Raw genomic sequence first — 22,500 nt, 5'->3', positions numbered from 1 at the left:
ACTCTTTTCTTTGACTAGGGAGCTTGAGAACTTTGCCATTCAGTTGTTAAATTCTACAGATTAGAATGGAAATTGGAGGCCAAAGGACAGGCCATACGAGTTGTTGAGTTCCTCGACATTTTGAAGTAAAAAAAAATAGTTGAGAATAGTTTGAGCTATGAAACCTATAAATGTGTTGTGCTAGAGTTAGAAATGAAGTGCCAAGACCCTAACGTTTTGCAAATTTGGCTGCAAAGTGCAAATTTTACCTGAATGCTTTTTTATGCAAACAACAGTGTCTGCCTTTGAATTTCAGAGATAGTACAGAAAAAGCAGCATTCCCATACCGGGAGTCGAACCCGGGCCGCCTAGGTGAAAACCAGGAATCCTAACCGCTAGACCATATGGGAAGAGTTGTTCTCTCAAGACGTTCTCAATGTGAAAAAAGAAGAACTTAATTGCTTTGAGTAAGTAAGTTTGGCACATCCTTGCTAGAAGCTTGCCTCGTTAGCGCAGTAGGTAGCGCGTCAGTCTCATAATCTGAAGGTCCTGAGTTTGATCCTCACACGGGGCACTATGCTTTAGATATTTTGTCTCCATCTTGACTAGACAGCCAGAACTGTATCCACTCAGTACCAAAAAACGTCAGATATAAAGGAAGGGGGTTTTGGATCCTTTGAAACCAAATAGTTAAAAGTCAAAAGTAAAAATGATTTGTGATATGAATTCAAATGGAGTATTGAGCAAAAGAATGGAATGAATGTCCAAAATCTATTTTGGTCAGCATTTTTTGCTGCAAAGAGCAAATCCAAGCTAGACTGACTGTATGCATGGCTTGTGTCGACCTTTCAATGCGTGAATTATTACAGAAAAAGTGGCAATCCCATAGCAGGAATCGAACCAGTAAACTAAGAATACTGGTTGCTTGGTCAAATGGGATAACCCAAAGGGTCACAGAAAAAATTAGAGGCGTAAAAAAAAAAAAAAAAAGAGTGTTGCTTTGATTAAATTTTTTTTTCCTTTCAACAGTTTAAACTTGACTCATTTGAACAGTAGTTAGGAGCTAGTGGCTTATTCTGATGGTTATGAGGTTTTCCCTCAGATAGGGTACAGTTCACTCCTTTTCTTTGACTAGGGAGCTTGAGAACTTTGCCATTCAGTTGTTAAATTCTACAGATTAGAATGGAAATTGGAGGCCAAAGGACAGGCCATACGAGTTGTTGAGTTCCTCGACATTTTGAAGTAAAAAAAGATAGTTGAGAATAGTTTGAGCTATGAAACCTATAAATGTGTTGTGCTAGAGTTAGAAATGAAGTGCCAAGACCCTAACGTTTTGCAATTTTGGCTGCAAAGTGCAAATTTTACCTGAATGCTTTTTTATGCAAACAACAGTGTCTGCCTTTGAATGTCAGAGATAGTACAGAAAAAGCAGCATTCCCATACCAGGAGTCGAACCCGGGCAGCCTGGGTGAAAACCAGGAATCCTAACCGCTAGACCATATGGGAAGAGTTGTTCTCTCAAGACGTTCTCAATGTGAAAAAAGAAGAACTTAATTGCTTTGAGTAAGTAAGTTTGGCACATCCTTGCTAGAAGCTTGCCTCGTTAGCGCAGTAGGTAGCGCGTCAGTCTCATAATCTGATGGTCGTGTGTTCGATCCTCACACGGGGCACTATACTTTAGATATTTTGTCTCCATCTTGACTATACAGCCAGAACTGTATCCACTCAGTACCAAAAAACGTCAGATATAAAGGAAGGGGGTTTTGGATCCTTTGAAACCAAATAGTTAAAAGTCAAAAGTAAAAATGATTTGTGATATGAATTCAAATGGAGTATTGAGCAAAAGAATGGAATGAATGTCCAAAATCTATTGTGGTCAGCATTTTTTGCTGCAAAGAGCAAATCCAAGCTAGACTGACTGTATGCATGGCTTGTGTCGACCTTTCAATGCGTGAATTATTACAGAAAAAGTGGCAATCCCATAGCAGGAATCGAACCAGTAAACTAAGAATACTGGTTGCTTGGTCAAATGGGATAACCCAAAGGGTCACAGAAAAAATGAGAGGCGTTAAAAAAAAAAAAAAAAAAAAAAAAAAAAAGAGTGTTGCTTTGATTAAATTTTTTTTTCCTTTCAACAGTTTAAACTTGACTCATTTGAACAGTAGTTAGGAGATAGTGGCTTATTCTGATGGTTATGAGGTTTTCCCTCAGATAGGGTACAGTTCACTCTTTTCTTTGACTAGGGAGCTTGAGAACTTTGCCATTCAGTTGTTAAATTCTACAGATTAGAATGGAAATTGGAGGCCAAAGGACAGGCCATACGAGTTGTTGAGTTCCTCGACATTTTGAAGTAAAAAAAAATAGTTGAGAATAGTTTGAGCTATGAAACCTATAAATGTGTTGTGCTAGAGTTAGAAATGAAGTGCCAAGACCCTAACGTTTTGCAAATTTGGCTGCAAAGTGCAAATTTTACCTGAATGCTTTTTTATGCAAACAACAGTGTCTGCCTTTGAATTTCAGAGATAGTACAGAAAAAGCAGCATTCCCATACCGGGAGTCGAACCCGGGCCGCCTAGGTGAAAACCAGGAATCCTAACCGCTAGACCATATGGGAAGAGTTGTTCTCTCAAGACGTTCTCAATGTGAAAAAAGAAGAACTTAATTGCTTTGAGTAAGTAAGTTTGGCACATCCTTGCTAGAAGCTTGCCTTGTTAGCGCAGTAGGTAGCGCCTCAGTCTCATAATCTGAAGGTCGTGAGTTCGATCCTCACACGGGGCACTATGCTTTAGATATTTTGTCTCCATCTTGACTAGACAGCCAGAACTGTATCCACTCAGTACCAAAAAACGTCAGATATAAAGGAAGGGGGTTTTGGATCCTTTGAAACCAAATAGTTAAAAGTCAAAAGTAAAAATGATTTGTGATATGAATTCAAATGGAGTATTGAGCAAAAGAATGGAATGAATGTCCAAAATCTATTGTGGTCAGCATTTTTTGCTGCAAAGAGCAAATCCAAGCTAGACTGACTGTATGCATGGCTTGTGTCGACCTTTCAATGCGTGAATTATTACAGAAAAAGTGGCAATCCCATAGCAGGAATCGAACCAGTAAACTAAGAATACTGGTTGCTTGGTCAAATGGGATAACCCAAAGGGTCACAGAAAAAATTAGAGGCGTTAAGAAAAAAAAAAAAAAAAAGAGTGTTGCTTTGATTAAATTTTTTTTTCCTTTCAACAGTTTAAACTTGACTCATTTGAACAGTAGTTAGGAGCTAGTGGCTTATTCTGATGGTTATGAGGTTTTCCCTCAGATAGGGTACAGTTCACTCCTTTTCTTTGACTAGGGAGCTTGAGAACTTTGCCATTCAGTTGTTAAATTCTACAGATTAGAATGGAAATTGGAGGCCAAAGGACAGGCCATACGAGTTGTTGAGTTCCTCGACATTTTGAAGTAAAAAAGGATAGTTGAGAATAGTTTGAGCTATGAAACCTATAAATGTGTTGTGCTAGAGTTAGAAAAGAAGTGCCAAGACCCTAACGTTTTGCAATTTTGGCTGCAAAGTGCAAATTTTACCTGAATGCTTTTTTATGCAAACAACAGTGTCTGCCTTTGAATGTCAGAGATAGTACAGAAAAAGCAGCATTCCCATACCGGGAGTCGAACCCGGGCCGCCTGGGTGAAAACCAGGAATCCTAACCGCTAGACCATATGGGAAGAGTTGTTCTCTCAAGACGTTCTCAATGTGAAAAAAGAAGAACTTAATTGCTTTGAGTAAGTAAGTTTGGCACATCCTTGCTAGAAGCTTGCCTCGTTAGCGCAGTAGGTAGCGCGTCAGTCTCATAATCTGAAGGTCGTGAGTTCGATCCTCACACGGGGCACTATGCTTTAGATATTTTGTCTCCATCTTGACTATACAGCCAGAACTGTATCCACTCAGTACCAAAAAACGTCAGATATAAAGGAAGGGGTTTTGGATCCTTTGAAACCAAATAGTTAAAAGTCAAAAGTAAAAATGATTTGTGATATGAATTCAAACGGAGTATTGAGCAAAAGAATGGAATGAATGTCCAAAATCTATTGTGGTCAGCATTTTTTGCTGCAAATAGCAAATCCAAGCTAGACTGACTGTATGCATGGCTTGTGTCGACCTTTCAATGCGTGAATTATTACAGAAAAAGTGGCAATCCCATAGCAGGAATCGAACCAGTAAACTAAGAATACTGGTTGCTTGGTCAAATGGGATAACCCAAAGGGTCACAGAAAAAATGAGAGGCGTAAAAAAAAAAAAAAAAAGAGTGTTGCTTTGATTAAATTTTTTTTTCCTTTCAACAGTTTAAACTTGACTCATTTGAACAGTAGTTAGGAGATAGTGGCTTATTCTGATGGTTATGAGGTTTTCCCTCAGATAGGGTACAGTTCACTCTTTTCTTTGACTAGGGAGCTTGAGAACTTTGCCATTCAGTTGTTAAATTCTACAGATTAGAATGGAAATTGGAGGCCAAAGGACAGGCCATACGAGTTGTTGAGTTCCTCGACATTTTGAAGTAAAAAAAAATAGTTGAGAATAGTTTGAGCTATGAAACCTATAAATGTGTTGTGCTAGAGTTAGAAATGAAGTGCCAAGACCCTAACGTTTTGCAAATTTGGCTGCAAAGTGCAAATTTTACCTGAATGCTTTTTTATGCAAACAACAGTGTCTGCCTTTGAATTTCAGAGATAGTACAGAAAAAGCAGCATTCCCATACCGGGAGTCGAACCCGGGCCGCCTGGGTGAAAACCAGGAATCCTAACCGCTAGACCATATGGGAAGAGTTGTTCTCTCAAGACGTTCTCAATGTGAAAAAAGAAGAACTTAATTGCTTTGAGTAAGTAAGTTTGGCACATCCTTGCTAGAAGCTTGCCTCGTTAGTGCAGTAGGTAGCGCGTCAGTCTCATAATCTGAAGGTCGTGAGTTCGATCCTCACACGGGGCACTATGCTTTAGATAGTTTGTCTCCATCTTGACTAGACAGCCAGAACTGTATCCACTCAGTACCAAAAAACGTCAGATATAAAGGAAGGGGGTTTTGGATCCTTTGAAACCAAATAGTTAAAAGTCAAAAGTAAAAATGATTTGTGATATGAATTCAAATGGAGTATTGAGCAAAAGAATGGAATGAATGTCCAAAATCTATTGTGGTCAGCATTTTTTGCTGCAAAGAGCAAATCCAAGCTAGACTGACTGTATGCATGGCTTGTGTCGACCTTTCAATGCGTGAATTATTACAGAAAAAGTGGCAATCCCATAGCAGGAATCGAACCAGTAAACTAAGAATACTGGTTGCTTGGTCAAATGGGATAACCCAAAGGGTCACAGAAAAAATGAGAGGCGTAAAAAAAAAAAGAGTGTTGCTTTGATTAAATTTTTTTTTCCTTTCAACAGTTTAAACTTGACTCATTTGAACAGTAGTTAGGAGCTAGTGGCTTATTCTGATGGTTATGAGGTTTTCCCTCAGATAGGGTACAGTTCACTCCTTTTCTTTGACTAGGGAGCTTGAGAACTTTGCCATTCAGTTGTTAAATTCTACAGATTAGAATGGAAATTGGAGGCCAAAGGACAGGCCATACGAGTTGTTGAGTTCCTCGACATTTTGAAGTAAAAAAGGATAGTTGAGAATAGTTTGAGCTATGAAACCTATAAATGTGTTGTGCTAGAGTTAGAAAAGAAGTGCCAAGACCCTAACGTTTTGCAATTTTGGCTGCAAAGTGCAAATTTTACCTGAATGCTTTTTTATGCAAACAACAGTGTCTGCCTTTGAATGTCAGAGATAGTACAGAAAAAGCAGCATTCCCATACCGGGAGTCGAACCCGGGCAGCCTGGGTGAAAACCAGGAATCCTAACCGCTAGACCATATGGGAAGAGTTGTTCTCTCAAGACGTTCTCAATGTGAAAAAAGAAGAACTTAATTGCTTTGAGTAAGTAAGTTTGGCACATCCTTGCTAGAAGCTTGCCTCGTTAGCGCAGTAGGTAGCGCGTCAGTCTCATAATCTGATGGTCGTGTGTTCGATCCTCACACGGGGCACTATACTTTAGATATTTTGTCTCCATCTTGACTATACAGCCAGAACTGTATCCACTCAGTACCAAAAAACGTCAGATATAAAGGAAGGGGGTTTTGGATCCTTTGAAACCAAATAGTTAAAAGTCAAAAGTAAAAATGATTTGTGATATGAATTCAAATGGAGTATTGAGCAAAAGAATGGAATGAATGTCCAAAATCTATTGTGGTCAGCATTTTTTGCTGCAAAGAGCAAATCCAAGCTAGACTGACTGTATGCATGGCTTGTGTCGACCTTTCAATGCGTGAATTATTACAGAAAAAGTGGCAATCCCATAGCAGGAATCGAACCAGTAAACTAAGAATACTGGTTGCTTGGTCAAATGGGATAACCCAAAGGGTCACAGAAAAAATGAGAGGCGTTAAAAAAAAAAAAAAAAAAAAAAAAAAGTGTTGCTTTGATTAAATTTTTTTTTCCTTTCAACAGTTTAAACTTGACTCATTTGAACAGTAGTTAGGAGATAGTGGCTTATTCTGATGGTTATGAGGTTTTCCCTCAGATAGGGTACAGTTCACTCTTTTCTTTGACTAGGGAGCTTGAGAACTTTGCCATTCAGTTGTTAAATTCTACAGATTAGAATGGAAATTGGAGGCCAAAGGACAGGCCATACGAGTTGTTGAGTTCCTCGACATTTTGAAGTAAAAAAAAATAGTTGAGAATAGTTTGAGCTATGAAACCTATAAATGTGTTGTGCTAGAGTTAGAAATGAAGTGCCAAGACCCTAACGTTTTGCAAATTTGGCTGCAAAGTGCAAATTTTACCTGAATGCTTTTTTATGCAAACAACAGTGTCTGCCTTTGAATTTCAGAGATAGTACAGAAAAAGCAGCATTCCCATACCGGGAGTCGAACATGGGCCGCCTAGGTGAAAACCAGGAATCCTAACCGCTAGACCATATGGGAAGAGTTGTTCTCTCAAGACGTTCTCAATGTGAAAAAAGAAGAACTTAATTGCTTTGAGTAAGTAAGTTTGGCACATCCTTGCTAGAAGCTTGCCTTGTTAGCGCAGTAGGTAGCGCCTCAGTCTCATAATCTGAAGGTCGTGAGTTCGATCCTCACACGGGGCACTATGCTTTAGATATTTTGTCTCCATCTTGACTAGACAGCCAGAACTGTATCCACTCAGTACCAAAAAACGTCAGATATAAAGGAAGGGGGTTTTGGATCCTTTGAAACCAAATAGTTAAAAGTCAAAAGTAAAAATGATTTGTGATATGAATTCAAATGGAGTATTGAGCAAAAGAATGGAATGAATGTCCAAAATCTATTGTGGTCAGCATTTTTTGCTGCAAAGAGCAAATCCAAGCTAGACTGACTGTATGCATGGCTTGTGTCGACCTTTCAATGCGTGAATTATTACAGAAAAAGTGGCAATCCCATAGCAGGAATCGAACCAGTAAACTAAGAATACTGGTTGCTTGGTCAAATGGGATAACCCAAAGGGTCACAGAAAAAATTAGAGGCGTAAAAAAAAAAAAAAAAAAAAAAAAAAAAAAAAAAAAAAAAAAAAAAAAAAAGAGTGTTGCTTTGATTAAATTTTTTTTTCCTTTCAACAGTTTAAACTTGACTCATTTGAACAGTAGTTAGGAGCTAGTGGCTTATTCTGATGGTTATGAGGTTTTCCCTCAGATAGGGTACAGTTCACTCCTTTTCTTTGACTAGGGAGCTTGAGAACTTTGCCATTCAGTTGTTAAATTCTACAGATTAGAATGGAAATTGGAGGCCAAAGGACAGGCCATACGAGTTGTTGAGTTCCTCGACATTTTGAAGTAAAAAAAGATAGTTGAGAATAGTTTGAGCTATGAAACCTATAAATGTGTTGTGCTAGAGTTAGAAATGAAGTGCCAAGACCCTAACGTTTTGCAATTTTGGCTGCAAAGTGCAAATTTTACCTGAATGCTTTTTTATGCAAACAACAGTGTCTGCCTTTGAATGTCAGAGATAGTACAGAAAAAGCAGCATTCCCATACCGGGAGTCGAACCCGGGCCGCCTGGGTGAAAACCAGGAATCCTAACCGCTAGACCATATGGGAAGAGTTGTTCTCTCAAGACGTTCTCAATGTGAAAAAAGAAGAACTTAATTGCTTTGAGTAAGTAAGTTTGGCACATCCTTGCTAGAAGCTTGCCTCGTTAGCGCAGTAGGTAGCGCCTCAGTCTCATAATCTGAAGGTCGTGAGTTCGATCCTCACACGGGGCACTATGCTTTAGATATTTTGTCTCCATCTTGACTAGACAGCCAGAACTGTATCCACTCAGTACCAAAAAACGTCAGATATAAAGGAAGGGGGTTTTGGATCCTTTGAAACCAAATAGTTAAAAGTCAAAAGTAAAAATGATTTGTGATATGAATTCAAATGGAGTATTGAGCAAAAGAATGGAATGAATGTCCAAAATCTATTGTGGTCAGCATTTTTTGCTGCAAAGAGCAAATCCAAGCTAGACTGACTGTATGCATGGCTTGTGTCGACCTTTCAATGCGTGAATTATTACAGAAAAAGTGGCAATCCCATAGCAGGAATCGAACCAGTAAACTAAGAATACTGGTTGCTTGGTCAAATGGGATAACCCAAAGGGTCACAGAAAAAATGAGAGGCGTAAAAAAAAAAAAAAAAAAAAAAAAAAGAGTGTTGCTTTGATTAAATTTTTTTTTCCTTTCAACAGTTTAAACTTGACTCATTTGAACAGTAGTTAGGAGATAGTGGCTTATTCTGATGGTTATGAGGTTTTCCCTCAGATAGGGTACAGTTCACTCTTTTCTTTGACTAGGGAGCTTGAGAACTTTGCCATTCAGTTGTTAAATTCTACAGATTAGAATGGAAATTGGAGGCCAAAGGACAGGCCATACGAGTTGTTGAGTTCCTCGACATTTTGAAGTAAAAAAAAATAGTTGAGAATAGTTTGAGCTATGAAACCTATAAATGTGTTGTGCTAGAGTTAGAAATGAAGTGCCAAGACCCTAACGTTTTGCAAATTTGGCTGCAAAGTGCAAATTTTACCTGAATGCTTTTTTATGCAAACAACAGTGTCTGCCTTTGAATTTCAGAGACAGTACAGAAAAAGCAGCATTCCCATACCGGGAGTCGAACCCGGGCCGCCTAGGTGAAAACCAGGAATCCTAACCGCTAGACCATATGGGAAGAGTTGTTCTCTCAAGACGTTCTCAATGTGAAAAAAGAAGAACTTAATTGCTTTGAGTAAGTAAGTTTGGCACATCCTTGCTAGAAGCTTGCCTCGTTAGCGCAGTAGGTAGCGCGTTAGTCTCATAATCTGAAGGTCGTGAGTTCGATCCTCACACGGGGCACTATGCTTTAGATATTTTGTCTCCATCTTGACTAGACAGCCAGAACTGTATCGACTCAGTACCAAAAAACGTCAGATATAAAGGAAGGGGGTTTTGGATCCTTTGAAACCAAATAGTTAAAAGTCAAAAGTAAAAATGATTTGTGATATGAATTCAAATGGAGTATTGAGCAAAAGAATGGAATGAATGTCCAAAATCTATGGTGGTCAGCATTTTTTGCTGCAAAGAGCAAATCCAAGCTAGACTGACTGTATGCATGGCTTGTGTCGACCTTTCAATGCGTGAATTATTACAGAAAAAGTGGCAATCCCATAGCAGGAATCGAACCAGTAAACTAAGAATACTGGTTGCTTGGTCAAATGGGATAACCCAAAGGGTCACAGAAAAAATTAGAGGCGTAAAAAAAAAAAAAAAAAAAAAAAAAAAAAGAGTGTTGCTTTGATTAAATTTTTTTTTCCTTTCAACAGTTTAAACTTGACTCATTTGAACAGTAGTTAAGAGCTAGTGGCTTATTCTGATGGTTATGAGGTTTTCCCTCAGATAGGGTACAGTTCACTCCTTTTCTTTGACTAGGGAGCTTGAGAACTTTGCCATTCAGTTGTTAAATTCTACAGATTAGAATGGAAATTGGAGGCCAAAAGACAGGCCATACGAGTTGTTGAGTTCCTCGACATTTTGAAGTAAAAAAGGATAGTTGAGAATAGTTTGAGCTATGAAACCTATAAATGTGTTGTGCTAGAGTTAGAAATCAAGTGCCAAGACCCTAACGTTTTGCAATTTTGGCTGCAAAGTGCAAATTTTACCTGAATGCTTTTTTATGCAAACAACAGTGTCTGCCTTTGAATGTCAGAGATAGTACAGAAAAAGCAGCATTCCCATACCGGGAGTCGAACCCGGGCCGCCTGGGTGAAAACCAGGAATCCTAACCGCTAGACCATATGGGAAGAGTTGTTCTCTCAAGACGTTCTCAATGTGAAAAAAGAACTTAATTGCTTTGAGTAAGTAAGTTTGGCACATCCTTGCTAGAAGCTTGCCTCGTTAGCGCAGTAGGTAGCGCGTCAGTCTCATAATCTGAAGGTCGTGAGTTCGATCCTCACACGGGGCACTATGCTTTAGATATTTTGTCTCCATCTTGACTAGACAGCCAGAACTGTATCCACTCAGTACCAAAAAACGTCAGATATAAAGGAAGGGGGTTTTGGATCCTTTGAAACCAAATAGTTAAAAGTCAAAAGTAAAAATGATTTGTGATATGAATTCAAATGGAGTATTGAGCAAAAGAATGGAATGAATGTCCAAAATCTATTGTGGTCAGCATTTTTTGCTGCAAAGAGCAAATCCAAGCTAGACTGACTGTATGCATAGCTTGTGTCGACCTTTCAATGCGTGAATTATTACAGAAAAAGTGGCAATCCCATAGCAGGAATCGAACCAGTAAACTAAGAATACTGGTTGCTTGGTCAAATGGGATAACCCAAATGGTCACAGAAAAAATGAGAGGCGTAAAAAAAAAAAAAAAAAAAAAAAGAGTGTTGCTTTGATTAAATTTTTTTTTCCTTTCAACAGTTTAAACTTGACTCATTTGAACAGTAGTTAGGAGATAGTGGCTTATTCTGATGGTTATGAGGTTTTCCCTCAGATAGGGTACAGTTCACTCTTTTCTTTGACTAGGGAGCTTGAGAACTTTGCCATTCAGTTGTTAAATTCTACAGATTAGAATGGAAATTGGAGGCCAAAGGACAGGCCATACGAGTTGTTGAGTTCCTCGACATTTTGAAGTAAAAAAAAATAGTTGAGAATAGTTTGAGCTATGAAACCTATAAATGTGTTGTGCTAGAGTTAGAAATGAAGTGCCAAGACCCTAACGTTTTGCAAATTTGGCTGCAAAGTGCAAATTTTACCTGAATGCTTTTTTATGCAAACAACAGTGTCTGCCTTTGAATTTCAGAGATAGTACAGAAAAAGCAGCATTCCCATACCGGGAGTCGAACCCGGGCCGCCTGGGTGAAAACCAGGAATCCTAACCGCTAGACCATATGGGAAGAGTTGTTCTCTCAAGACGTTCTCAATGCGAAAAAAGAAGAACTTAATTGCTTTGAGTAAGTAAGTTTGGCACATCCTTGCTAGAAGCTTGCCTCGTTAGCGCAGTAGGTAGCGCGTCAGTCTCATAATCTGAAGGTCGTGAGTTCGATCCTCACACGGGGCACTATGCTTTAGATATTTTGTCTCCATCTTGACTAGACAGCCAGAACTGTATCTACTCAGTAACAAAAAACGTCAGATATAAAGGAAGGGGGTTTTGGATCCTTTGAAACCAAATAGTTAAAAGTCAAAAGTAAAAATGATTTGTGATATGAATTCAAATGGAGTATTGAGCAAAAGAATGGAATGAATGTCCAAAATCTATTGTGGTCAGCCTTTTTTGCTGCAAAGAGCAAATCCAAGCTAGACTGACTGTATGCATAGCTTGTGTCGACCTTTCAATGCGTGAATTATTACAGAAAAAGTGGCAATCCCATAGCAGGAATCGAACCAGTAAACTAAGAATACTGGTTGCTTGGTCAAATGGGATAACCCAAAGGGTCACAGAAAAAATGAGAGGCGTTAAAAAAAAAAAAAAAAAAAAAAAGAGTGTTGCTTTGATTAAATTTTTTTTTCCTTTCAACAGTTTAAACTTGACTCATTTGAACAGTAGTTAGGAGCTAGTGGCTTATTCTGATGGTTATGAGGTTTTCCCTCAGATAGGGTACAGTTCACTCTTTTCTTTGACTAGGGAGCTTGAGAACTTTGCCATTCAGTTGTTAAATTCTACAGATTAGAATGGAAATTGGAGGCCAAAGGACAGGCCATACGAGTTGTTGAGTTCCTCGACATTTTGAAGTAAAAAAAAATAGTTGAGAATAGTTTGAGCTATGAAACCTATAAATGTGTTATGCTAGAGTTAGAAATGAAGTGCCAAGACCCTAACGTTTTGCAAATTTGGCTGCAAAGTGCAAATTTTACCTGAATGCTTTTTTATGCAAACAACAGTGTCTGCCTTTGAATTTCAGAGATAGTACAGAAAAAGCAGCATTCCCATACCGGGAGTCGAACCCGGGCCGCCTGGGTGAAAACCAGGAATCCTAACCGCTAGACCATATGGGAAGAGTTGTTCTCTCAAGACGTTCTCAATGTGAAAAAAGAAGAACTTAATTGCTTTGAGTAAGTAAGTTTGGCACAGCCTTGCTAGAAGCTTGCCTCGTTAGCGCAGTAGGTAGCGCATCAGTCTCATATTCTGAAGGTCGTGAGTTCGATCCTCACACGGGGCACTATGCTTTAGATATTTTGTCTCCATCTTGACTAGACAGCCAGAACTGTAACTACTCAGTACCAAAAAACGTCAGATATAAAGGAAGAGGGTTTTGGATCCTTTGAAACCAAATAGTTAAAAGTCAAAAGTAAAAATGATTTGTGATATGAATTCAAATGGAGTATTGAGCAAAAGAATGGAATGAATGTCCAAAATCTATTGTGGTCAGCATTTTTTGCTGCAAAGAGCAAATCCAAGCTAGACTGACTGTATGCATGGCTTGTGTCGACCTTTCAATGCGTGAATTATTACAGAAAAAGTGGCAATCCCATAGCAGGAATCGAACCAGTAAACTAAGAATACTGGTTGCTTGGTCAAATGGGATAACCCAAAGGGTCACAAAAAAAATGAGAGGCGTTAAAAAAAAAAAAAAAAAAAAAAAGAGTGTTGCTTTGATTAAATTTTTTTTTCCTTTCAACAGTTTAAACTTGACTCATTTGAACAGTAGTTAGGAGCTAGTGGCTTATTCTGATGGTTATGAGGTTTTCCCTCAGATAGGGTACAGTTCACTCTTTTCTTTGACTAGGGAGCTTGAGAACTTTGCCATTCAGTTGTTAAATTCTACAGATTAGAATGGAAATTGGAGGCCAAAGGACAGGCCATACGAGTTGTTGAGTTCCTCGACATTTTGAAGTAAAAAAAATTAGTTGAGAATAGTTTGAGCTATGAAACCTATAAATGTGTTGTGCTAGAGTTAGAAATGAAGTGCCAAGACCCTAACGTTTTGCAAATTTGGCTGCAAAGTGCAGATTTTACCTGAATGCTTTTTTATGCAAACAACAGTGTCTGCCTTTGAATTTCAGAGATAGTACAGAAAAAGCAGCATTCCCATACCGGGAGTCGAACCCGGGCCGCCTGGGTGAAAACCAGGAATCCTAACCGCTAGACCATATGGGAAGAGTTGTTCTCTCAAGACGTTCTCAATGTGAAAAAAGAAGAACTTAATTGCTTTGAGTAAGTAAGTTTGGCACATCCTTGCTAGAAGCTTGCCTCGTTAGCGCAGTAGGTAGCGCGTCAGTCTCACAATCTGAAGGTCGTGAGTTCGATCCTCACACGGGGCACTATGCTTTAGATATTTTGTCTCCATCTTGACTAGACAGCCAGAACTGTATCTACTCAGTACCAAAAAACGTCAGATATAAAGGAAGGGGGTTTTGGATCCTTTGAAACCAAATAGTTAAAAGTCAAAAGTAAAAATGATTTGTGATATGAATTCAAATGGAGTATTGAGCAAAAGAATGGAATGAATGTCCAAAATCTATTGTGGTCAGCATTTTTTGCTGCAAAGAGCAAATCCAAGCTAGACTGACTGTATGCATGGCTTGTGTCGACCTTTCAATGCGTGAATTATTACAGAAAAAGTGGCAATCCCATAGCAGGAATCGATCCTGTAAACTAAGAATACTGGTTGCTTGGTCAAATGGGATAACCCAAAGGGTCACAAAAAAAATGAGAGGCGTTAAAAAAAAAAAAAAAAAAAAGTGTTGCTTTGATTAAATTTTTTTTTCCTTTCAACAGTTTAAACTTGACTCATTTGAACAGTAGTTAGGAGCTAGTGGCTTATTCTGATGGTTATGAGGTTTTCCCTCAGATAGGGTACAGTTCACTCTTTTCTTTGACTAGGGAGCTTGAGAACTTTGCCATTCAGTTGTTAAATTCTACAGATTAGAATGGAAATTGGAGACCAACGGACAGGCCATACGAGTTGTTGAGTTCCTCGACATTTTGAAGTAAAAAAAAATAGTTGAGAATAGTTTGAGTTATGAAACCTATAAATGTGTTGTGCTAGAGTTAGAAATGAAGTGCCAAGACCCTAACGTTTTGCAATTTTGGCTGCAAAGTGCAAATTTTACCTGAATGCTTTTTCATGCAAACAACAGTGTCTGCCTTTGAATTTCAGAGATAGTACAGAAAAAGCAGCATTCCCATACCGGGAGTCGAACCCGGGCTGCCTGGGTGAAAACCAGGAATCCTAACCGCTAGACCATATGGGAAGAGTGGTTCTCTCAAGACGTTCTCAATGTGAAAAAAGAAGAACTTAATTGCTTTGAGTAAGTAAGTTTGGCACATCCTTGCTAGAAGCTTGCCTCGTTAGCGCAGTAGGTAGCGCGTCAGTCTCATAATCTGAAGGTCGTGAGTTCGATCCTCACACGGGGCACTATGCTTTAGATATTTTGTCTCCATCTTGACTAGACAGCCAGAACTGTATCTACTCAGTACCAAAAAACGTCAGATATAAAGGAAGGGGGTTTTGGATCCTTTGAAACCAAATAGTTAAAAGTCAAAAGTAAAAATGATTTGTCATATGAATTCAAATGGAGTATTGAGCAAAAGAATGGAATGAATGTCCAAAATCTATTGTGGTCAGCATTTTTTGCTGCAAAGAGCAAATCCAAGCTAGACTGACTGTATGCATGGCTTGTGTCGACCTTTCAATGCGTGAATTATTACAGAAAAAGTGGCAATCCCATAGCAGGAATCGAACCAGTAAACTAAGAATACTGGTTGCTTGCTCAAATGGGATAACCCAAAGGGTCACAGAAAAAATGAGAGGCGTTAAAAAAAAAAAAAAAAAAAAAAAAGTGTTGCTTTGATTAAATTTTTTTTTCCTTTCAACAGTTTAAACTTGACTCATTTGAACAGTAGTTAGGAGCTAGTGGCTTATTCTGATGGTTATGAGGTTTTCCCTCAGATAGGGTACAGTTCACTCTTTTCTTTGACTAGGGAGCTTGAGAACTTTGCCATTCAGTTGTTAAATTCTACAGATTAGAATGGAAATTGGAGGCCAAAGGACAGGCCATACGAGTTGTTGAGTTCCTCGACATTTTGAAGTAAAAAAAAATAGTTGAGAATAGTTTGAGCTATGAAACCTATAAATGTGTTATGCTAGAGTTAGAAATGAAGTGCCAAGACCCTAACGTTTTGCAAATTTGGCTGCAAAGTGCAAATTTTACCTGAATGCTTTTTTATGCAAACAACAGTGTCTGCCTTTGAATTTCAGAGATAGTACAGAAAAAGCAGCATTCCCATACCGGGAGTCAAACCCGGGCCGCCTGGGTGAAAACCAGGAATCCTAACCGCTAGACCATATGGGAAGAGTTGTTCTCTCAAGACGTTCTCAATGTGAAAAAAGAAGAACTTAATTGCTTTGAGTAAGTAAGTTTGGCACATCCTTGCTAGAAGCTTGCCTCGTTAGCGCAGTAGGTAGCGCGTCAGTCTCATATTCTGAAGGTCGTGAGTTCGATCCTCACACGGGGCACTATGCTTTAGATATTTTGTCTCCATCTTGACTAGACAGCCAGAACTGTAACTACTCAGTACCAAAAAACGTCAGATATAAAGGAAGGGGGTTTTGGATCCTTTGAAACCAAATAGTTAAAAGTCAAAAGTAAAAATGATTTGTGATATGAATTCAAATGGAGTATTGAGCAAAAGAATGGAATGAATGTCCAAAATCTATTGTGGTCAGCATTTTTTGCTGCAAAGAGCAAATCCAAGCTAGACTGACTGTATGCATGGCTTGTGTCGACCTTTCAATGCGTGAATTATTACAGAAAAAGTGGCAATCCCATAGCAGGAATCGAACCAGTAAACTAAGAATACTGGTTGCTTGCTCAAATGGGATAACCCAAAGGGTCACAGAAAAAATGAGAGGCGTTAAAAAAAAAAAAAAAAAAAAAAAGTGTTGCTTTGATTAAATTTTTTTTTCCTTTCAACAGTTTAAACTTGACTCATTTGAACAGTAGTTAGGAGCTAGTGGCTTATTCTGATGGTTATGAGGTTTTCCCTCAGATAGGGTACAGTTCACTCTTTTCTTTGACTAGGGAGCTTGAGAACTTTGCCATTCAGTTGTTAAATTCTACAGATTAGAATGGAAATTGGAGGCCAAAGGACAGGCCATACGAGTTGTTGAGTTCCTCGACATTTTGAAGTAAAAAAAAATAGTTGAGAATAGTTTGAGCTATGAAACCTATAAATGTGTTATGCTAGAGTTAGAAATGAAGTGCCAAGACCCTAACGTTTTGCAAATTTGGCTGCAAAGTGCAAATTTTACCTGAATGCTTTTTTATGCAAACAACAGTGTCTGCCTTTGAATTTCAGAGATAGTACAGAAAAAGCAGCATTCCCATACCGGGAGTCGAACCCGGGCCGCCTGGGTGAAAACCAGGAATCCTAACCGCTAGACCATATGGGAAGAGTTGTTCTCTCAAGACGTTCTCAATGTGAAAAAAGAAGAACTTAATTGCTTTGAGTAAGTAAGTTTGGCACATCCTTGCTAGAAGCTTGCCTCGTTAGCGCAGTAGGTAGCGCGTCAGTCTCATATTCTGAAGGTCGTGAGTTCGATCCTCACACGGGGCACTATGCTTTAGATATTTTGTCTCCATCTTGACTAGACAGCCAGAACTGTAACTACTCAGTACCAAAAAACGTCAGATATAAAGGAAGGGGGTTTTGGATCCTTTGAAACCAAATAGTTAAAAGTCAAAAGTAAAAATGATTTGTGATATGAATTCAAATGGAGTATTGAGCAAAAGAATGGAATGAATGTCCAAAATCTATTGTGGTCAGCATTTTTTGCTGCAAAGAGCAAATCCAAGCTAGACTGACTGTATGCATGGCTTGTGTCGACCTTTCAATGCGTGAATTATTACAGAAAAAGTGGCAATCCCATAGCAGGAATCGAACCAGTAAACTAAGAATACTGGTTGCTTGCTCAAATGGGATAACCCAAAGGGTCACAGAAAAAATGAGAGTACAGAAAAAGCAGCATTCCCATACCGGGAGTCGAACCCAGGCTGCCTGGGTGAAAACCAGGAATCCTAACCGCTAGACCATATGGGAAGAGTTGTTCTCTCAAGACGTTCTCAATGTGAAAAAAGAAGAACTTAATTGCTTTGAGTAAGTAAGTTTGGCACATCCTTGCTAGAAGCTTGCCTCGTTAGCGCAGTAGGTAGCGCGTCAGTCTCATAATCTGAAGGTCGTGAGTTCGATCCTCACACGGGGCACTATGCTTTAGATATTTTTTCTCCATCTTGACTAGACAGCCAGAACTGTATCTACTCAGTACCAAAAAACGTCAGATATAAAGGAAGGGGGTTTTGGATCCTTTGAAACCAAATAGTTAAAAGTCAAAAGTAAAAATGATTTGTCATATGAATTCAAATGGAGTATTGAGCAAAAGAATGGAATGAATGTCCAAAATCTATTGTGGTCAGCATTTTTTGCTGCAAAGAGCAAATCCAAGCTAGACTGACTGTATGCATGGCTTGTGTCGACCTTTCAATGCGTGAATTATTACAGAAAAAGTGGCAATCCCATAGCAGGAATCGAACCAGTAAACTAAGAATACTGGTTGCTTGGTCAAATGGGATAACCCAAAGGGTCACAAAAAAAATGAGAGGCGTTAAAAAAAAAAAAAAAAAAAAGTGTTGCTTTGATTAAATTTTTTTTTCCTTTCAACAGTTTAAACTTGACTCATTTGAACAGTAGTTAGGAGCTAGTGGCTTATTCTGATGGTTATGAGGTTTTCCCTCAGATAGGGTACAGTTCACTCTTTTCTTTGACTAGGGAGCTTGAGAACTTTGCCATTCAGTTGTTAAATTCTACAGATTAGAATGGAAATTGGAGGCCAAAGGACAGGCCATACGAGTTGTTGAGTTCCTCGACATTTTGAAGTAAAAAAAAATAGTTGAGAATAGTTTGAGCTATGAAACCTATAAATGTGTTATGCTAGAGTTAGAAATGAAGTGCCAAGACCCTAACGTTTTGCAAATTTGGCTGCAAAGTGCAAATTTTACCTGAATGCTTTTTTATGCAAACAACAGTGTCTGCCTTTGAATTTCAGAGATAGTACAGAAAAAGCAGCATTCCCATACCGGGAGTCGAACCCGGGCCGCCTGGGTGAAAACCAGGAATCCTAACCGCTAGACCATATGGGAAGAGTTGTTCTCTCAAGACGTTCTCAATGTGAAAAAAGAAGAACTTAATTGCTTTGAGTAAGTAAGTTTGGCACATCCTTGCTAGAAGCTTGCCTCGTTAGCGCAGTAGGTAGCGCGTCAGTCTCATATTCTGAAGGTCGTGAGTTTGATCCTCACACGGGGCACTATGCTTTAGATATTTTGTCTCCATCTTGACTAGACAGCCAGAACTGTAACTACTCAGTACCAAAAAACGTCAGATATAAAGGAAGGGGGTTTTGGATCCTTTGAAACCAAATAGTTAAAAGTCAAAAGTAAAAATGATTTGTGATATGAATTCAAATGGAGTATTGAGCAAAAGAATGGAATGAATGTCCAAAATCTATTGTGGTCAGCATTTTTTGCTGCAAGGAGCAAATCCAAGCTAGACTGACTGTATGCATGGCTTGTGTCGACCTTTCAATGCGTGAATTATTACAGAAAAAGTGGCAATCCCATAGCAGGAATCGAACCAGTAAACTAAGAATACTGGTTGCTTGCTCAAATGGGATAACCCAAAGGGTCACAGAAAAAATGAGAGGCGTTAAAAAAAAAAAAAAAAAAGTGTTGCTTTGATTAAATTTTTTTTTCCTTTCAACAGTTTAAACTTGACTCATTTGAACAGTAGTTAGGAGCTAGTGGCTTATTCTGATGGTTATGAGGTTTTCCCTCAGATAGGGTACAGTTCACTCTTTTCTTTGACTAGGGAGCTTGAGAACTTTGCCATTCAGTTGTTAAATTCTACAGATTAGAATGGAAATTGGAGGCCAAAGGACAGGCCATACGAGTTGTTGAGTTCCTCGACATTTTGAAGTAAAAAAAAATAGTTGAGAATAGTTTGAGCTATGAAACCTATAAATGTGTTATGCTAGAGTTAGAAATGAAGTGCCAAGACCCTAACGTTTTGCAAATTTGGCTGCAAAGTGCAAATTTTACCTGAATGCTTTTTTATGCAAACAACAGTGTCTGCCTTTGAATTTCAGAGATAGTACAGAAAAAGCAGCATTCCCATACCGGGAGTCGAACCCGGGCCGCCTGGGTGAAAACCAGGAATCCTAACCGCTAGACCATATGGGAAGAGTTGTTCTCTCAAGACGTTCTCAATGTGAAAAAAGAAGAACTTAATTGCTTTGAGTAAGTAAGTTTGGCACATCCTTGCTAGAAGCTTGCCTCGTTAGCGCAGTAGGTAGCGCGTCAGTCTCATATTCTGAAGGTCGTGAGTTCGATCCTCACACGGGGCACTATGCTTTAGATATTTTGTCTCCATCTTGACTAGACAGCCAGAACTGTAACTACTCAGTACCAAAAAACGTCAGATATAAAGGAAGGGGGTTTTGGATCCTTTGAAACCAAATAGTTAAAAGTCAAAAGTAAAAATGATTTGTGATATGAATTCAAATGGAGTATTGAGCAAAAGAATGGAATGAATGTCCAAAATCTATTGTGGTCAGCATTTTTTGCTGCAAAGAGCAAATCCAAGCTAGACTGACTGTATGCATGGCTTGTGTCGACCTTTCAATGCGTGAATTATTACAGAAAAAGTGGCAATCCCATAGCAGGAATCGAACCAGTAAACTAAGAATACTGGTTGCTTGCTCAAATGGGATAACCCAAAGGGTCACAGAAAAAATGAGAGGCGTTAAAAAAAAAAAAAAAAAAAAAAAAGTGTTGCTTTGATTAAATTTTTTTTTCCTTTCAACAGTTTAAACTTGACTCATTTGAACAGTAGTTAGGAGCTAGTGGCTTATTCTGATGGTTATGAGGTTTTCCCTCAGATAGGGTACAGTTCACTCTTTTCTTTGACTAGGGAGCTTGAGAACTTTGCCATTCAGTTGTTAAATTCTACAGATTAGAATGGAAATTGGAGGCCAAAGGACAGGCCATACGAGTTGTTGAGTTCCTCGACATTTTGAAGTAAAAAAAAATAGTTGAGAATAGTTTGAGCTATGAAACCTATAAATGTGTTATGCTAGAGTTAGAAATGAAGTGCCAAGACCCTAACGTTTTGCAAATTTGGCTGCAAAGTGCAAATTTTACCTGAATGCTTTTTTATGCAAACAACAGTGTCTGCCTTTGAATTTCAGAGATAGTACAGAAAAAGCAGCATTCCCATACCGGGAGTCGAACCCGGGCCGCCTGGGTGAAAACCAGGAATCCTAACCGCTAGACCATATGGGAAGAGTTGTTCTCTCAAGACGTTCTCAATGTGAAAAAAGAAGAACTTAATTGCTTTGAGTAAGTAAGTTTGGCACATCCTTGCTAGAAGCTTGCCTCGTTAGCGCAGTAGGTAGCGCGTCAGTCTCATATTCTGAAGGTCGTGAGTTCGATCCTCACACGGGGCACTATGCTTTAGATATTTTGTCTCCATCTTGACTAGACAGCCAGAACTGTAACTACTCAGTACCAAAAAACGTCAGATATAAAGGAAGGGGGTTTTGGATCCTTTGAAACCAAATAGTTAAAAGTCAAAAGTAAAAATGATTTGTGATATGAATTCAAATGGAGTATTGAGCAAAAGAATGGAATGAATGTCCAAAATCTATTGTGGTCAGCATTTTTTGCTGCAAAGAGCAAATCCAAGCTAGACTGACTGTATGCATGGCTTGTGTCGACCTTTCAATGCGTGAATTATTACAGAAAAAGTGGCAATCCCATAGCAGGAATCGAACCAGTAAACTAAGAATACTGGTTGCTTGCTCAAATGGGATAACCCAAAGGGTCACAGAAAAAATGAGAGTACAGAAAAAGCAGCATTCCCATACCGGGAGTCGAACCCGGGCTGCCTGGGTGAAAACCAGGAATCCTAACCGCTAGACCATATGGGAAGAGTTGTTCTCTCAAGACGTTCTCAATGTGAAAAAAGAAGAACTTAATTGCTTTGAGTAAGTAAGTTTGGCACATCCTTGCTAGAAGCTTGCCTCGTTAGCGCAGTAGGTAGCGCGTCAGTCTCATAATCTGAAGGTCGTGAGTTCGATCCTCACACGGGGCACTATGCTTTAGATATTTTGTCTCCATCTTGACTAGACAGCCAGAACTGTATCTACTCAGTACCAAAAAACGTCAGATATAAAGGAAGGGGGTTTTGGATCCTTTGAAACCAAATAGTTAAAAGTCAAAAGTAAAAATGATTTGTCATATGAATTCAAATGGAGTATTGAGCAAAAGAATGGAATGAATGTCCAAAATCTATTGTGGTCAGCATTTTTTGCTGCAAAGAGCAAATCCAAGCTAGACTGACTGTATGCATGGCTTGTGTCGACCTTTCAATGCGTGAATTATTACAGAAAAAGTGGCAATCCCATAGCAGGAATCGAACCAGTAAACTAAGAATACTGGTTGCTTGGTCAAATGGGATAACCCAAAGGGTCACAAAAAAAATGAGAGGCGTTAAAAAAAAAAAAAAAAAAAAAAAAGTGTTGCTTTGATTAAATTTTTTTTTCCTTTCAACAGTTTAAACTTGACTCATTTGAACAGTAGTTAGGAGCTAGTGGCTTATTCTGATGGTTATGAGGTTTTCCCTCAGATAGGGTACAGTTCACTCTTTTCTTTGACTAGGGAGCTTGAGAACTTTGCCATTCAGTTGTTAAATTCTACAGATTAGAATGGAAATTGGAGGCCAAAGGACAGGCCATACGAGTTGTTGAGTTCCTCGACATTTTGAAGTAAAAAAAAATAGTTGAGAATAGTTTGAGCTATGAAACCTATAAATGTGTTATGCTAGAGTTAGAAATGAAGTGCCAAGACCCTAACGTTTTGCAAATTTGGCTGCAAAGTGCAAATTTTACCTGAATGCTTTTTTATGCAAACAACAGTGTC

At 38.8% G+C, this 22,500-nt stretch overlaps 18 non-coding genes across 18 annotated transcripts; 7 read left to right on the top strand and 11 right to left on the bottom strand.

Annotated features, from left to right (window-relative positions):
- Nucleotides 1-3,621: 3,621 nt before the first annotated feature.
- TRNAE-UUC (transfer RNA glutamic acid (anticodon UUC)) lies at nt 3,622-3,693 on the bottom strand. Its single transcript has one exon. It is a non-coding gene; the product is annotated as a tRNA-Glu (tRNA).
- A 91-nt stretch (nt 3,694-3,784) lies between these two features.
- On the top strand, nt 3,785-3,857 carry TRNAM-CAU (transfer RNA methionine (anticodon CAU)). The gene has a single exon. It is a non-coding gene; the product is annotated as a tRNA-Met (tRNA).
- Nucleotides 3,858-4,715: 858 nt separating this feature from the next.
- TRNAE-UUC (transfer RNA glutamic acid (anticodon UUC)) lies at nt 4,716-4,787 on the bottom strand. Its single transcript has one exon. It is a non-coding gene; the product is annotated as a tRNA-Glu (tRNA).
- A 3,251-nt stretch (nt 4,788-8,038) lies between these two features.
- TRNAE-UUC (transfer RNA glutamic acid (anticodon UUC)) lies at nt 8,039-8,110 on the bottom strand. The gene has a single exon. It is a non-coding gene; the product is annotated as a tRNA-Glu (tRNA).
- Nucleotides 8,111-10,250: 2,140 nt separating this feature from the next.
- TRNAE-UUC (transfer RNA glutamic acid (anticodon UUC)) lies at nt 10,251-10,322 on the bottom strand. Its single transcript has one exon. It is a non-coding gene; the product is annotated as a tRNA-Glu (tRNA).
- Nucleotides 10,323-10,410: 88 nt separating this feature from the next.
- Nucleotides 10,411-10,483, top strand: TRNAM-CAU (transfer RNA methionine (anticodon CAU)). Its single transcript has one exon. It is a non-coding gene; the product is annotated as a tRNA-Met (tRNA).
- An 865-nt stretch (nt 10,484-11,348) lies between these two features.
- TRNAE-UUC (transfer RNA glutamic acid (anticodon UUC)) lies at nt 11,349-11,420 on the bottom strand. The gene has a single exon. It is a non-coding gene; the product is annotated as a tRNA-Glu (tRNA).
- Nucleotides 11,421-11,511: 91 nt separating this feature from the next.
- Nucleotides 11,512-11,584, top strand: TRNAM-CAU (transfer RNA methionine (anticodon CAU)). Its single transcript has one exon. It is a non-coding gene; the product is annotated as a tRNA-Met (tRNA).
- Nucleotides 11,585-12,450: 866 nt separating this feature from the next.
- Nucleotides 12,451-12,522, bottom strand: TRNAE-UUC (transfer RNA glutamic acid (anticodon UUC)). Its single transcript has one exon. It is a non-coding gene; the product is annotated as a tRNA-Glu (tRNA).
- A 1,030-nt stretch (nt 12,523-13,552) lies between these two features.
- TRNAE-UUC (transfer RNA glutamic acid (anticodon UUC)) lies at nt 13,553-13,624 on the bottom strand. Its single transcript has one exon. It is a non-coding gene; the product is annotated as a tRNA-Glu (tRNA).
- Nucleotides 13,625-13,715: 91 nt separating this feature from the next.
- On the top strand, nt 13,716-13,788 carry TRNAV-CAC (transfer RNA valine (anticodon CAC)). Its single transcript has one exon. It is a non-coding gene; the product is annotated as a tRNA-Val (tRNA).
- Nucleotides 13,789-14,812: 1,024 nt separating this feature from the next.
- Nucleotides 14,813-14,885, top strand: TRNAM-CAU (transfer RNA methionine (anticodon CAU)). Its single transcript has one exon. It is a non-coding gene; the product is annotated as a tRNA-Met (tRNA).
- A 1,965-nt stretch (nt 14,886-16,850) lies between these two features.
- TRNAE-UUC (transfer RNA glutamic acid (anticodon UUC)) lies at nt 16,851-16,922 on the bottom strand. The gene has a single exon. It is a non-coding gene; the product is annotated as a tRNA-Glu (tRNA).
- A 738-nt stretch (nt 16,923-17,660) lies between these two features.
- On the top strand, nt 17,661-17,733 carry TRNAM-CAU (transfer RNA methionine (anticodon CAU)). The gene has a single exon. It is a non-coding gene; the product is annotated as a tRNA-Met (tRNA).
- Nucleotides 17,734-18,594: 861 nt separating this feature from the next.
- On the bottom strand, nt 18,595-18,666 carry TRNAE-UUC (transfer RNA glutamic acid (anticodon UUC)). Its single transcript has one exon. It is a non-coding gene; the product is annotated as a tRNA-Glu (tRNA).
- A 1,023-nt stretch (nt 18,667-19,689) lies between these two features.
- On the bottom strand, nt 19,690-19,761 carry TRNAE-UUC (transfer RNA glutamic acid (anticodon UUC)). Its single transcript has one exon. It is a non-coding gene; the product is annotated as a tRNA-Glu (tRNA).
- A 1,029-nt stretch (nt 19,762-20,790) lies between these two features.
- TRNAE-UUC (transfer RNA glutamic acid (anticodon UUC)) lies at nt 20,791-20,862 on the bottom strand. Its single transcript has one exon. It is a non-coding gene; the product is annotated as a tRNA-Glu (tRNA).
- Nucleotides 20,863-21,600: 738 nt separating this feature from the next.
- On the top strand, nt 21,601-21,673 carry TRNAM-CAU (transfer RNA methionine (anticodon CAU)). The gene has a single exon. It is a non-coding gene; the product is annotated as a tRNA-Met (tRNA).
- The last annotated feature ends 827 nt before the right edge of the window (nt 21,674-22,500 follow it).

Source organism: Anomaloglossus baeobatrachus, chromosome 4 (assembly GCF_048569485.1).
Source record: "Anomaloglossus baeobatrachus isolate aAnoBae1 chromosome 4, aAnoBae1.hap1, whole genome shotgun sequence".
Lineage (NCBI taxonomy): Eukaryota > Metazoa > Chordata > Amphibia > Anura > Aromobatidae > Anomaloglossus > Anomaloglossus baeobatrachus.
The sequence above is the reverse complement of the archived record's forward strand: the minus strand, read 5'-3'. Positions and strand labels throughout refer to the sequence as shown.